The following is a 16,165-nucleotide window of genomic DNA, read 5'->3' on the forward strand; positions in this document are numbered from 1 at the left end:
GATATGAGTGCAAGCGAGCGAGCCAGATGTGAGAGCGAGCGAGCCAGATATGCGAGCGAGACAAACAAGAGAGCAAGCAAGCGAGCTAGATGTGAGTGATTGAGCCAGATATGAGAGCAAGCAAGCCAAATATGAGAGTGAGCCAGATAAGAGAGCGAACCAGACAAGAGGGCAAGCGAGCGAGACAGATATGAGAGCGAGCGAGCCAGATATGAGAGCAAGTGAGCGAGACAGATATGAGAGCAAGCGAGCGATCCAGATATGAGAGCGAGCGAGCCAGACATGAGAGCAAGTGAGCGAGCCAGATATGAGAGCAAGCGAGCGATCCAGATATGAGAGCGAGCGAGCCAGACATGAGAGCGAGCCATATGTGAGAGTGAGCGAGCCAGATATGCGGGAGAGCCAGATAAAAGAGCGAGCCAGACGAGCGCAGGCGAGCGAGCCAGATATGAGAGCAAGCGAGTGAGCCAGATATGCGAGCAAGTGAGCCATATAAGTGAGCGAGCCAGACAAGAGAGCAAGCGAGTGAGCCAGATTTGAGAACGAGTGAGCCAGATATGAGAGCAAGCGAGCGAGACAGATATGAGAGGCAGCGAGCCAGATATGAGAGCGAGCGAGCCAGATATGAGAGCAATCGAGCCATCCAGATATGAGAGCGAGCGAGCCAGACATGAGAGCAAGCGAATGAGCCAGATGTGAGAGCAAGTGAGCGATCCAGATATGAGAGCGAGCAAGCCAGACATGAGAGCAAGCGAGCGAGCCAGATGTGAGAGTGAGTGAGCCAGATATGCGGGCGAGCCAGATAAGAGAGCGAGCCAGACAAGAGCGCTAGCGAGCGAGCCAGATATGAGAGCAAGCGAGTGAGCCAGATATGCGAGCGAGTGAGCCATATAAGTGAGCGAGCCAGACAACAGAGCAAGCGAGCGAGCCAGATATGAGAGCGAGTGAGCCAGACATGAGAGCAAGTGAGCGAGCCAGATATGAGAGTGAGCGAGCCAGACATGAGAGCAAGCGAGCGAACCAGATATGAGAGCGAGCGAGCAAGATAAGGGAGCAAGCCAGACAAGAAAGCAAGCGAGCGAGCCAGATATGAGAGCAAGCGAGCGAGCCAGATGTGAGAGCGAGCCAGATAAGAGATCGATCCAGACAAGAGAGCAAGCGAGCGAGCAAGATATGAGAGCAAGCGAGCGAGCCAGATGTGAGAGCGAGCGAGCCAGATATGCGAGCAAACCAGATAAGAGAGCGAGCCAGATATGAGAGCAAGCGAGCGAGCCAGATGTGAGAGCGAGCAAGCCAGATATGAGAGCGAGCCATATAAGAGAGCGAGACAGACCAGAGAGCAAGCGAGCGAGCCAGATATGAGAACAAGCGAGCCAGCCAGATATGAGAGCAAGCGGGCAAGCCAGATATGAGAGCGAGCGAGCCAGATAAGAGAGCGAGCCAGATATGAGAGCAAGCGGGCGAGCCATATATGAGAGCAAGCGGGCAAGCCAGATACGAGAGCGAGCGAGCCAGATAAGAGAGCGAGCCAGATATGAGAGCAAGCGAGCAAGCCATATATGAGAGCAAGCAGGCAAGCCAGATATGAGAGCGAGCGAGCCAGATAAGAGAGCGAGCCAGACAAGAGCGCAAGCGAGCGTGATAGATATGAGAGCAAGAGAGTGAGCCAGATATGCTAGCGAGTGAGCCATATAAGAGAAGGAGCCAGACAAGAGAGCAAGCGAGCGAGCCAGATATGAGAGCGAGTGAGCCAGACATGGGAGCAAGCGAGCGAGCCAGATATGAGAGCGAGCAAGCCAGACATGAGAGCAAGCGAGCGAGCCAGATATGAGAGCGAGCGAGCCAGACATGAGAGCGAGCGAGCCATACATGAGAGCGAGCGAGCCAGACATGAGTGCAAGCGAGCGAGACAGATATGAGAGCGAGCCAGATAAGAGAGTGAACCAGACAAGAGAGCAAGCGAGCAAGCCGGATATGAGAGGGAGCGAGCCAGACATGAGAGCAAGCAAGCGAGCCAGATATGAGAGCGAGCGAGCCAGCCATAAGAGCAAGCGAGCGAGCCAGATATGAGAGCGAGCGAGCCAGACATGAGAGCAAGCGAGCCAGACAAGAGCGCAAGCGAGCGAGCCAGATATGAGAGCAAGCGAGTGAGCCAGATATGCGAGTGAGCCATATAAGAGAGCGAGCCAGACAAGAGAGCAAGCGAGCGAACCAGATATGAGAGTGAGCGAGCCAGACATGAGAGCAAGCAAGCGAGCCAGATATGAGAGCCAGCGAGCCAGACATGAGAGCGAGCGAGCGATATATGAGAGCGAGCGAGCCTTACATGAGCGCAAGCGAGCGAGCCAGATATGAGAGTGAGCCAGATAAGAGAGCCAACCAGACAAGAGAGCAAGTGAGCGAGCCGGATATGAGAGGGAGTGAGTCAGACATGAGAGCAAGCGAGCGAGCCAGATATGAGAACGAGCAAGCCAGACATGAGAGCAAGTGTGCGAGCCAGATATAATAGCGAGCGAGCCAGATATGTGAGCAAGCGACCCAGATATGAGAGCGAGAGAGCCAGACAAGAGAGCAAGCGAGCGACCCAGATATGAGAGCAAGCGAGTAAGCCAGATATGAGAGCAAGCGAACGATCAAGATATGAGAGCGAGCAAGCTAGATAAGAGAGCAAGCGAGCGAGCCAGATATGAGAGCAAGCGAGCAAGCCAGATATGAGAGCAAGCGAGCGATCCAGATATGAGAGCGAGCGAGCCAGACATGAGAGCGAGCGAGCCATACATGAGAGCGAGCGAGCCAGACATGAGTGCAAGCGAGCGAGACAGATATGAGAGCGAGCCAGATAAGAGTGTGAACCAGACAAGAGAGCAAGCGAGCAAGCCGGATATGAGAGGGAGCGAGCCAGACATGAGAGCAAGCAAGCGAGCCAGATATGAGAGCGAGCGAGCCAGCCATAAGAGCAAGCGAGCGAGCCAGATATGAGAGCGAGCGAGCCAGACATGAGAGCAAGCGAGCCAGACAAGAGCGCAAGCGAGCGAGCCAGATATGAGAGCAAGCGAGTGAGCCAGATATGCGAGTGAGCCATATAAGAGAGCGAGCCAGACAAGAGAGCAAGCGAGCGAACCAGATATGAGAGCAAGCGAGTAAGCCAGATATGAGAGCAAGCGAACGATCAAGATATGAGAGCGAGCAAGCTAGATAAGAGAGCAAGCGAGCGAGCCAGATATGAGAGCAAGCGAGCAAGCCAGATATGAGAGCAAGCGAGCGATCCAGATATGAGAGCGAGCGAGCCAGACATGAGAGCGAGCGAGCCATACATGAGAGCGAGCGAGCCAGACATGAGTGCAAGCGAGCGAGACAGATATGAGAGCGAGCCAGATAAGAGAGTGAACCAGACAAGAGAGCAAGCGAGCAAGCCGGATATGAGAGGGAGCGAGCCAGACATGAGAGCAAGCAAGCGAGCCAGATATGAGAGCGAGCGAGCCAGCCATAAGAGCAAGCGAGCGAGCCAGATATGAGAGCGAGCGAGCCAGACATGAGAGCAAGCGAGCCAGACAAGAGCGCAAGCGAGCGAGCCAGATATGAGAGCAAGCGAGTGAGCCAGATATGCGAGTGAGCCATATAAGAGAGCGAGCCAGACAAGAGAGCAAGCGAGCGAACCAGATATGAGAGTGAGCGAGCCAGACATGAGAGCAAGCGAGCGAGCCAGATATGAGAGCCAGCGAGCCAGACATGAGAGCGAGCGAGCCTGACATGAGCGCAAGCGAGCGAGCCAGATATGAGAGCGAGCCATATAAGAGAGCAAGACAAACAAGAGAGCAAGCGAGCGAGCCAGATATGAGAGCAAGCCAGATATGATAGCGAGCCAGATAAGAGAGCGAGCCAGACAAGAGAGCAAGCGAGTGAGCCAGATATGAGAGCAAGCGAGCGAGCCAGATGTGAGAGTGAGTGAGCCAGATATGAGAGCAAGCAAGCCAAATATGAGAGTAAGCCTGATAAAAGAGCGAACCAGACAAGAGGGCAAGCGAGCGAGACAGATATGAGAGCGAGCGAGCCAGATATGAGAGCAAGTGAGCGAGACAGATATGAGAGCAAGCGAGCGATCCAGATATGAGAGCGAGCGAGCCAGACATGAGAGCAAGTGAGCGAGCCAGATATGAGAGCAAGCGAGCGATCCAGATATGAGAGCGAGCGAGCCAGACATGAGAGCGAGCCATATGTGAGAGTGAGCGAGCCAGATATGCGGGAGAGCCAGATAAAAGAGCGAGCCAGACAAGAGCGCAGGCGAGCGAGCCAGATATGAGAGCAAGCGAGTGAGCCAGATATGCGAGCAAGTGAGCCATATAAGTGAGCGAGCCAGACAAGAGAGCAAGCGAGTGAGCCAGATTTGAGAGCGAGTGAGCCAGATATGAGAGCAAGCGAGCGAGACATATGAGAGGCAGCGAGCCAGATATGAGAGCGAGCGAGCCAGATATGAGAGCAATCGAGCCATCCAGATATGAGAGCGAGCCAGACATGAGAGCAAGCGAACGAGCCAGATGTGAGAGCAAGTGAGCGATCCAGATATGAGAGCGAGCAAGCCAGACATGAGAGCAAGCGAGCGAGCCAGATGTGAGAGTGAGTGAGCCAGATATGCGGGCGAGCCAGATAAGAGAGCGAGCCAGACAAGAGCGCTAGCGAGCGAGCCAGATATGAGAGCAAGCGAGTGAGCCAGATATGCTAGTGAGTGAGCCATATAAGTGAGCGAGCCAGACAACAGAGCAAGCGAGCGAGCCAGATATGAGAGCGAGTGAGCCAGACATGAGAGCAAGTGAGCGAGCCAGATTTGAGAGTAAGCAAGCCAGACCTGAGAGCAAGCGAGCGAGCCAGATATGAGAGCGAGCGAGCAAGATAAGGGAGCAAGCCAGACAAGAGAGCGAGCCAGATATGAGAGCAAGTGAGCGAGCCAGATGTGAGAGCGAGCCAGATGAGAGATCGAGCCAGACAAGAGAGCAAGCGAGCGAGCAAGATATGAGAGCAAGCGAGTGAGCCAGATGTGAGAGCGAGCGAGCCAGATATGCGAGCAAACCAGATAAGAGAGCGAGCCAGATATGAGAGCAAGCGAGCGAGCCAGATGTGAGAGCGAGCAAGCCAGATATGAGAGCGAGCCATATAAGAGAGCGAGACAGACCAGAGAGCAAGCGAGCGAGCCAGATATGAGAACAAACGAGCCAGCCAGATATGAGAGCAAGCGGGCAAGCCAGATACGAGAGCGAGCGAGCCAGATAAGAGAGCGAGCCAGATATGAGAGCAAGCGAGCGAGCCATACATGAGAGCAAGCGGGCAAGCCAGATATGAGAGCGAGCGAGCCAGATAAGAGAGCGAGCCAGACAAGAGCGCAAGCGAGCGTGATAGATTTGAGAGCAAGACAGTAAGCCAGATATGCTAGCGAGCGAGCCATATAAGAGAACAAGCCAGACAAGAGAGCAAGCGAGCGAGCCAGATATGAGAGCGAGTGAGCCAGACATGAGAGCAAGCGAGTGAACCAGATATGAGAGTGAGCGAGCCAGACATGAGAGCAAGCGGGCGAGCCAGATATGAGAGCGAGCAAGCCAGACATGAGAGCAAGCGAGCGAGCCAGATATGAGAGCGAGCGAGCCAGACATGAGAGCAAGTGAGCGAGCCAGATATTATAGCGAGCGAGCCAGATATGCGAGCAAGCGAGCCAGATATGAGAGCGAGAGAGCCAGACAAGAGAGCAAGCGAGCGGGCCAGATATGAGAGCAAGCGAGTAAGCCAGATGTGAGAGCAAGCGAACGATCCAGATATGAGAGCGAGCAAGCCAGATAAGAGAGCAAGCGAGCGAGCCAGATATGAGAGCAAGCGAGCAAGCCAGATATGAGAGCAAGCGAGCGATCCAGCTATGAGAGCGAGCGAGCCTGACATGAGAGCAAGCGAGCGAGCCAGATATGTGAGCGAGCGAGACATGAGAGCAAGCGAGCCAGATATGAGAGCGAGCTAGCCAGATATGTGAGTGAACCAGATAAGAGAGCGAGCCAGACAAGAGAGCAAGCGAGCGAGCCAGATATGAGAGCAAGCGAGCGAGCCAGATTTGAGAGCAAGAGAGCATGCCAGACAAGACAGCAAGCGAGCGAGCCAGAAATGAGAGCAAGAGAGCGAGCCAGAAATTAGAGCAAGCGAGCGAACCAGATATGAGAGCAAGCGAGCAAGCCAGATATGAGAGCGTGCCAGATAAGAGAGCGAACCAGACAAGAGAGCTAGCGAGCGAGACAGATATGAGAGCGAGCGAGCCAGACATGAGAGCAAGCCAGATATGTGAGCGAGCGAGCGAGACATGAGAGCAAGCGAGCGAGCCAGATATGAGAGCGAGCTAGCCAGATATGCGAGTGAACCAGATAAGAGAGCGAGCCAGACAAGAGAGCAAGCAAGCGAGCCAGATGTGAGAGCGAGCGAGCCAGATGTGAGAGTGAGCCATATAAGAGAGCGAGACAGACAAGAGAGCAAGCCAGATATGAGAGCAAGAGAGCAAACCAGACATGAGAGCGAGCCAGACAAGAGTTCAAGCGAGCGAGCCAGATATGAGAGCAAGCGAGTGAGCCAGACATGCAAGCGAGCGAGCTATATAAGAGAGCGAGCCAGACATGAGAGCAAGCGAGCGAGCCAGGTATGACAGCGAGCGAGCCAGACATGAGAGCAAGCGAGCGAGCCAGATATGAAAGCGAGTGAGCCAGATATGCGAGCGAGCGAGCCAGATAAGAGCGAGCCAGATAAGAGAGCGAGCCAGACAAGAGAGCAAGCGATCGAGCCAGATGTGAGAGCGAGCAAGCCAGATATGCGAGCGAGCCAGATAAGAGAGCGAGCCAGACAAGAGAGCAAGCGAGCGAGCCAGATATGAGAGCGAGCGAACCAGACATGAGATCAAGCGAGCGAGCCAGATATGCGAGCGAGCGAGCCAGATAATAGAGCAAGCCAGACAAGAGAGCAAGCGAGCGAGACAGATATGAGTGCAAGCGAGCGAGCCAGATGTGAGAGCGAGCGAGCCAGATATGCGAGCGAGACAAACAAGAGAGCAAGCAAGCGAGCCAGATGTGAGTGAGTGAGCCAGATATGAGAGCAAGCAAGCCAAATATGAGAGTGAGCCAGATAAGAGAGCGAACCAGACAAGAGGGCAAGCGAGCGAGACAGATATGAGAGCGAGCGAGCCAGATATGAGAGCAAGTGAGCGAGACAGATATGAGAGCAAGCGAGCGATCCAGATATGAGAGCGAGCGAGCCAGACATGAGAGCAAGTGAGCGAGCCAGATATGAGAGCAAGCGAGCGATCCAGATATGAGAGCGAGCGAGCCAGACATGAGAGCGAGCCATATGTGAGAGTGAGCGAGCCAGATATGCGGGAGAGCCAGATAAAAGAGCGAGCCAGACGAGCGCAGGCGAGCGAGCCAGATATGAGAGCAAGCGAGTGAGCCAGATATGCGAGCAAGTGAGCCATATAAGTGAGCGAGCCAGACAAGAGAGCAAGCGAGTGAGCCAGATTTGAGAACGAGTGAGCCAGATATGAGAGCAAGCGAGCGAGACAGATATGAGAGGCAGCGAGCCAGATATGAGAGCGAGCGAGCCAGATATGAGAGCAATCGAGCCATCCAGATATGAGAGCGAGCGAGCCAGACATGAGAGCAAGCGAATGAGCCAGATGTGAGAGCAAGTGAGCGATCCAGATATGAGAGCGAGCAAGCCAGACATGAGAGCAAGCGAGCGAGCCAGATGTGAGAGTGAGTGAGCCAGATATGCGGGCGAGCCAGATAAGAGAGCGAGCCAGACAAGAGCGCTAGCGAGCGAGCCAGATATGAGAGCAAGCGAGTGAGCCAGATATGCGAGCGAGTGAGCCATATAAGTGAGCGAGCCAGACAACAGAGCAAGCGAGCGAGCCAGATATGAGAGCGAGTGAGCCAGACATGAGAGCAAGTGAGCGAGCCAGATATGAGAGTGAGCGAGCCAGACATGAGAGCAAGCGAGCGAACCAGATATGAGAGCGAGCGAGCAAGATAAGGGAGCAAGCCAGACAAGAGAGCAAGCGAGCGAGCCAGATATGAGAGCAAGCGAGCGAGCCAGATGTGAGAGCGAGCCAGATAAGAGATCGATCCAGACAAGAGAGCAAGCGAGCGAGCAAGATATGAGAGCAAGCGAGCGAGCCAGATGTGAGAGCGAGCGAGCCAGATATGCGAGCAAACCAGATAAGAGAGCGAGCCAGATATGAGAGCAAGCGAGCGAGCCAGATGTGAGAGCGAGCAAGCCAGATATGAGAGCGAGCCATATAAGAGAGCGAGACAGACCAGAGAGCAAGCGAGCGAGCCAGATATGAGAACAAGCGAGCCAGCCAGATATGAGAGCAAGCGGGCAAGCCAGATATGAGAGCGAGCGAGCCAGATAAGAGAGCGAGCCAGATATGAGAGCAAGCGGGCGAGCCATATATGAGAGCAAGCGGGCAAGCCAGATACGAGAGCGAGCGAGCCAGATAAGAGAGCGAGCCAGATATGAGAGCAAGCGAGCAAGCCATATATGAGAGCAAGCAGGCAAGCCAGATATGAGAGCGAGCGAGCCAGATAAGAGAGCGAGCCAGACAAGAGCGCAAGCGAGCGTGATAGATATGAGAGCAAGAGAGTGAGCCAGATATGCTAGCGAGTGAGCCATATAAGAGAACGAGCCAGACAAGAGAGCAAGCGAGCGAGCCAGATATGAGAGCGAGTGAGCCAGACATGGGAGCAAGCGAGCGAGCCAGATATGAGAGCGAGCAAGCCAGACATGAGAGCAAGCGAGCGAGCCAGATATGAGAGCGAGCGAGCCAGACATGAGAGCGAGCGAGCCATACATGAGAGCGAGCGAGCCAGACATGAGTGCAAGCGAGCGAGACAGATATGAGAGCGAGCCAGATAAGAGAGTGAACCAGACAAGAGAGCAAGCGAGCAAGCCGGATATGAGAGGGAGCGAGCCAGACATGAGAGCAAGCAAGCGAGCCAGATATGAGAGCGAGCGAGCCAGCCATAAGAGCAAGCGAGCGAGCCAGATATGAGAGCGAGCGAGCCAGACATGAGAGCAAGCGAGCAAGACAAGAGCGCAAGCGAGCGAGCCAGATATGAGAGCAAGCGAGTGAGCCAGATATGCGAGTGAGCCATATAAGAGAGCGAGCCAGACAAGAGAGCAAGCGAGCGAACCAGATATGAGAGTGAGCGAGCCAGACATGAGAGCAAGCGAGCGAGCCAGATATGAGAGCCAGCGAGCCAGACATGAGAGCGAGCGAGCGATATATGAGAGCGAGCGAGCCTTACATGAGCGCAAGCGAGCGAGCCAGATATGAGAGTGAGCCAGATAAGAGAGCCAACCAGACAAGAGAGCAAGTGAGCGAGCCGGATATGAGAGGGAGTGAGTCAGACATGAGAGCAAGCGAGCGAGCCAGATATGAGAACGAGCAAGCCAGACATGAGAGCAAGTGTGCGAGCCAGATATAATAGCGAGCGAGCCAGATATGTGAGCAAGCGACCCAGATATGAGAGCGAGAGAGCCAGACAAGAGAGCAAGCGAGCGACCCAGATATGAGAGCAAGCGAGTAAGCCAGATATGAGAGCAAGCGAACGATCAAGATATGAGAGCGAGCAAGCTAGATAAGAGAGCAAGCGAGCGAGCCAGATATGAGAGCAAGCGAGCAAGCCAGATATGAGAGCAAGCGAGCGATCCAGATATGAGAGCGAGCGAGCCAGACATGAGAGCGAGCGAGCCATACATGAGAGCGAGCGAGCCAGACATGAGTGCAAGCGAGCGAGACAGATATGAGAGCGAGCCAGATAAGAGAGTGAACCAGACAAGAGAGCAAGCGAGCAAGCCGGATATGAGAGGGAGCGAGCCAGACATGAGAGCAAGCAAGCGAGCCAGATATGAGAGCGAGCGAGCCAGCCATAAGAGCAAGCGAGCGAGCCAGATATGAGAGCGAGCGAGCCAGACATGAGAGCAAGCGAGCCAGACAAGAGCGCAAGCGAGCGAGCCAGATATGAGAGCAAGCGAGTGAGCCAGATATGCGAGTGAGCCATATAAGAGAGCGAGCCAGACAAGAGAGCAAGCGAGCGAACCAGATATGAGAGCAAGCGAGTAAGCCAGATATGAGAGCAAGCGAACGATCAAGATATGAGAGCGAGCAAGCTAGATAAGAGAGCAAGCGAGCGAGCCAGATATGAGAGCAAGCGAGCAAGCCAGATATGAGAGCAAGCGAGCGATCCAGATATGAGAGCGAGCGAGCCAGACATGAGAGCGAGCGAGCCATACATGAGAGCGAGCGAGCCAGACATGAGTGCAAGCGAGCGAGACAGATATGAGAGCGAGCCAGATAAGAGAGTGAACCAGACAAGAGAGCAAGCGAGCAAGCCGGATATGAGAGGGAGCGAGCCAGACATGAGAGCAAGCAAGCGAGCCAGATATGAGAGCGAGCGAGCCAGCCATAAGAGCAAGCGAGCGAGCCAGATATGAGAGCGAGCGAGCCAGACATGAGAGCAAGCGAGCCAGACAAGAGCGCAAGCGAGCGAGCCAGATATGAGAGCAAGCGAGTGAGCCAGATATGCGAGTGAGCCATATAAGAGAGCGAGCCAGACAAGAGAGCAAGCGAGCGAACCAGATATGAGAGTGAGCGAGCCAGACATGAGAGCAAGCGAGCGAGCCAGATATGAGAGCCAGCGAGCCAGACATGAGAGCGAGCGAGCCTGACATGAGCGCAAGCGAGCGAGCCAGATATGAGAGCGAGCCAGATATGAGAGCGAGCCAGATAAGAGAGCCAACCAGACAAGAGAGCAAGCGAGCGAGCCGGATATGAGAGGGAGCGAGTCAGACATGAGAGCAAGCGAGCGAGCCAGATATGAGAACGAGCAAGCCAGACATGAGAGCAAGTGTGCGAGCCAGATATAATAGCGAGCGAGCCAGATATGTGAGCAAGCGAGCCAGATATGAGAGCGAGAGAGCCAGACAAGAGAGCAAGCGAGCGACCCAGATATGAGAGCAAGCGAGTAAGCCAGATATGAGAGCAAGCGAACGATCAAGATAGGAGAGCGAGCAAGCTAGATAAGAGAGCAAGCGAGCGAGCCAGATATGAGAGCAAGCGAGCAAGCCAGATATGAGAGCAAGCGAGCGATCCAGATATGAGAGCGAGTGAGCCTGACATGAGAGCAAGCGAGCGAGCCAGATATGTGAGCGAGCGAGACATGAGAGCAAGCGAGGGAACCAGATATGAGCGAGCTAGCCAGATATGCGAGTGAACCAGATAAGAGAGCGAGCCAGACAAGAGAGCAAGCGAGCGAGCCAGATATGAGAACAAGCGAGCCAGTTAGATGTGAGAGCGAGCGAGCCAGATATGAGAGCGAGCCAGATAAGAGAGTGAGCCAGACAAGAGAGCAAGCGAGCGAGCCAGATATGAGAGCAAGCGAGCGAGCCGGATATGAGAGCAAGCGAGCAAGCCAGATATGAGAGCAAGCGAGCGAGCCAGATTTGAGAGCGAGCGAGCCAGATATGCGAGCGGGCCATAAAAGAGAGCGAGACAGACAAGAGAGCAAGCGAGCGAGCCAGATATGAGAGCAAGCGAGCCAGCCAGAAATGAGAGCAAGCGAGCCAGTCAGATGTGAGAGCGAGCGAGCCAGATATGCGAGCAAGCCAGATAAGAGAGCGAGCCAGACAAGAGAGCAAGCGAGAAAGCCAGATATGAGAACGAGCGAGCCAGACATGAGAGCAAGCGAGCGAGCCAGATATGAGAGCGATCGAGCCAGATAAGAGAGCAAGCGTGCGAGCCAGATATGCTAGCGAGCAAGCTAGATAAGAGAGCGAGCCAGACAAGAGAGCAAGCGAGCGAGCCAGATATGAGAGCAAGCGAGCGAGCCAGATTTGAGAGCGAGCGAGCCAGATATGCGAGCGGGCCATAAAAGAGAGCGAGACAGACAAGAGAGCAAGCGTGCGAGCCAGATATGCTAGCGAGCAAGCCAGATAAGAGAGTGAGCCAGACAAGAGAGCAAGCGATCGAGCCAGATATGAGAGCAAGCGAACCAGCCAGATATGAGAGCGAGCGAGCCAGATATGAGAGCGAGCAAGACAAGAGAGAAAGCGAGCTAGCCAAATATGAGAGCAAGCGAGCGAGCCAGATTTGAGAGCGAGCGAGCCAGATATGCGAGCGAGCCAGACAAGAGAGCAAGCGAGCGAGCCAGATATGAGAAAAAGCGAGCGAGCCAGATATGAGAGCAAGCGAACGAGCCAGATATGAGAGCAAGCGAGCAAGCCAGATATGAGAGCAAGCGAGCGAACCAGATTTGAGAGCGAGCGAGCCAGATATGCGAGCGAGCCAGATAAGAGAGTGAGCCAGACAATAGAGCAAGCGAGCGAGCCAGATATGAGAGTAAGCGAGCGAGCCAGATATGAGAGCAAGCGAGCAAGCCAGATATGAGAGCGAAGCGAGCCAGACATGAGAGCGAGCGAGCCAGATATGCGAGCGAGCGAGCCAGATAAGAGAGCGAACCAGACAAGAGAGCAAGCGAGCGAGCCAGATATGAGAGCGAGCTAGCAAGGCAGATATAAGAGCGAGCCAGATAAGAGAGCGAGCCAGACAAGAGAGCAAGCGAGCCGGATATGAGAGCAAGCGAGCCAGCTAGATGTGAGAGCGAGCGAGCCAGGTATGCGAGCGAGCCAGATAAGAGAGCGAGCCAGACGAGAGCAAGCGAGAAAGCCAGATATGAGAGCGAGCCAGACATGAGAGCAAGCGAGCGAGCCATATATGAGAGCGAGCGAGCCAGATAAGAGAGCAAGCCAGACAAGAGAGCAAGCGTGCGAGCCAGATATGTTAGCGAGCAAGCCAGATAAGAGAGCGAGCCAGACAAGAAAGCAAGCGAGCGAGCCAGATATGAGAGCAAGCGAGCCAGCCAGATATGAGAGCGAGCAAGCCAGATAAGAGAGCGAGCAAGACAAGTGAGCAAGCGAGCTAGCCAGATATGAGAGCAAGCGAGCGAGCCAGATTTGAGAGCGAGCAAGCCAGATATGAGAGCGAGCCAGACAAGAGAGCGAGCCAGACAAGAGAGCAAGCGAGCGAGCCAGATATGAGAGCAAGCGAGCGAGCCGAATATGAGAGCAAGCGAGCAAGCCAGATATGAGAGCGAGCAAGCCAGATATGAGAGCAAGCGAGCGAGCCAGATATGCAAACGAGCCATAAAAGAGAGTGAGACAGACAAGAGAGCAAGCGAGCGAGCCAGATATGAGAGCAAGCGAGCCAGCCAGAAATGAGAGCAAGCCAGCCAGCCAGATGTGAGAGCGAGCGAGCCAGATAAGAGAACGAGCAAGACAAGAGAGCAAGCGAGCTAGCCAGATATGAGAGCAAGCGAGCGAGCCAGATTTGAGAGTGAGCGAGCCAGATATGCGAGCGAGCCAGATAAGAGAGCGAGCCAGACAAGAGAGCAAGCGAGCGAGCCAGACAAGAGAGCAAGCGAGCGAGCCAGATATGAGAAAAAGCGAGCGAGCCAGATATGAGAGCAAGCGAGCGAGCCAGATATGAGAGCAAGCGAGCCAGCCAGATATGAGAGCGAGCGAGCCAGATAAGAGAGCGAGCAAGACAAAAGAGCAAGCGAGCTAGCCAGATATGAGAGCAAGCGAGCTAGCCAGATATGAGAGCAAGCGAGCGAGCCAGATTTGAGAGCGAGCGAGCCAGATATGCGAGCGAGTCAGATAAGAGAGCGAGCCAGACAAGAGAGCAAGCGAGCGAGCCAGATATGAGAGCAAGCCAGATATGGGAGAGAGCGAGCCAGACATGAGAGCGAGCGAGTAATATATGAAAGCGAGCGAGCCAGATATGAGAGCGAACGAGCCAGAAATGAGAGCAAGCGAGCCAGCCAGATGTGAGAGCGAGCGAGCCAGATATGTGAGCAAGCCAGATAAGAGAGCGAGCCAGACAAGAGAGCAAGCGAGAAAGCCAGATATGAGAGCGAGCGAGCCAGACATGAGAGCAAGCGAGCGAGCCAGATATGAGAGCGAGCGAGCCAGATAAGAGATCAAGCCAGACAAGAGAGCAAGCGTGCGAGCCAGATATGCTAGCGAGCTAGCCAGATAAGAGAGCGAGCCAGATATGAGAGCGAGCAAGCCAGATATGAGAGCAAGCGAGCGAGCCAGATATGCAAACGAGCCATAAAAGAGAGTGAGACAGACAAGAGAGCAAGCGAGCGAGCCAGATATGAGAGCAAGCGAGCCAGCCAGAAATGAGAGCAAGCCAGCCAGCCAGATGTGAGAGCGAGCGAGCCAGATAAGAGAACGAGCAAGACAAGAGAGCAAGCGAGCTAGCCAGATATGAGAGCAAGCGAGCGAGCCAGATTTGAGAGTGAGCGAGCCAGATATGCGAGCGAGCCAGATAAGAGAGCGAGCCAGACAAGAGAGCAAGCGAGCGAGCCAGACAAGAGAGCAAGCGAGCGAGCCAGATATGAGAAAAAGCGAGCGAGCCAGATATGAGAGCAAGCGAGCGAGCCAGATATGAGAGCAAGCGAGCCAGCCAGATATGAGAGCGAGCGAGCCAGATAAGAGAGCGAGCAAGACAAAAGAGCAAGCGAGCTAGCCAGATATGAGAGCAAGCGAGCTAGCCAGATATGAGAGCAAGCGAGCGAGCCAGATTTGAGAGCGAGCGAGCCAGATATGCGAGCGAGTCAGATAAGAGAGCGAGCCAGACAAGAGATCAAGCGAGCGAGCCAGATATGAGAGCAAGCCAGATATGGGAGAGAGCGAGCCAGACATGAGAGCGAGCGAGTAAGATATGAAAGCGAGCGAGCCAGATATGAGAGCGAACGAGCCAGAAATGAGAGCAAGCGAGCCAGCCAGATGTGAGAGCGAGCGAGCCAGATATGTGAGCAAGCCAAATAAGAGAGCGAGCCAGACAAGAGAGCAAGCGAGAAAGCCAGATATGAGAGCGAGCGAGCCAGACATGAGAGCAAGCGAGCGAGCCAGATATGAGAGCGAGCGAGCCAGATAAGAGATCAAGCCAGACAAGAGAGCAAGCGTGCGAGCCAGATATGCTAGCGAGCTAGCCAGATAAGAGAGCGAGCCAGACAAGAGAGCAAGCGAGCGAGCCAGATGTGAGACCAAGCTAGCCAGATATGCGAGCGAGCCATAAAAGAGAGCGAGACAGACAAGAGAGCAAGAGAGCGAGCCAGATATGAGAGCGAGCTAGCAAGGCAGATATAAGAGCGAGCCAGATAAGAGAGCGAGCCAGACAAGAGAGCAAGCGAGCCTGATATGAGAGCAAGCGAGCCAGCTAGATGTGAGAGCGAGCGAGCCAGATATGCGAGCGAGCCAGATAAGAGAGCGAGCCAGACAAGAGAGCAAGCGAGCGAGCCAGATATGAGAGCAAGCGAGCGAGCCGGATATGAGAGCAAGCGAGCAAGCCAGATATGAGAGCAAGCGAGCGAGCCAGATTTGAGAGCGAGCGAGCCAGATATGCGAGCGAGCCATAAAAGAGAGCGAGACAGACAAGAGAGCAAGCGAGCCAGATATGAGAGCAAGCGAGCCAGCCAGAAATGAGAGCAAGCGAGCCAGCCAGATGTGAGAGCGAGCAAGCCAGATATGCGAGCAAGCCAGATAAGAGAGCGAGCCAGACAAGAGAGCAAGCGAGAAAGCCAGATATGAAAGCGAGCGAGCCAGACATGAGAGCAAGCGAGCGAGCCAGATATGAGAGCGATCGAGCCAGATAAGAGAGCAAGCGTGCGAGCCAGATATGCTAGCGAGCAAGCCAGATAAGAGAGCGAGCCAGACAAGAGAGCAAGCGAGCGAGCCAGATATGCTAGCGAGCAAGCCAGATAAGAGAGCGAGCCAGACAAGAGAGCAAGCGAGCGAGCCAGATGTGAGAGCGAGACAGATAAGAGAGCAAGTCAGACAAGAGAGCAAGCGTGCGAGCCAGATATGCTAGCGAGCAAGCCAGATAAGAGAGCGAGCCAGACAAGAGAGCAAGCGAGCGAGCCAGATATGAGAGCAAGCGAACCAGCCAGATATGAGAGCGAGCGAGCCAGATATGAGAGCAAGCGAGCGAGCCAGATTTGAGAGCGAGCGAGCCAGATATGCGAGCGAGCCAGAGAAGAGAGCGAGCCAGACAAGAGAGCAAGCGAGCGAGCCAGATATGAGAAAA

This window comes from Hyla sarda, chromosome 11, assembly GCF_029499605.1.
Source record: "Hyla sarda isolate aHylSar1 chromosome 11, aHylSar1.hap1, whole genome shotgun sequence".
Classification (NCBI taxonomy): Eukaryota; Metazoa; Chordata; class Amphibia; order Anura; family Hylidae; genus Hyla; species Hyla sarda.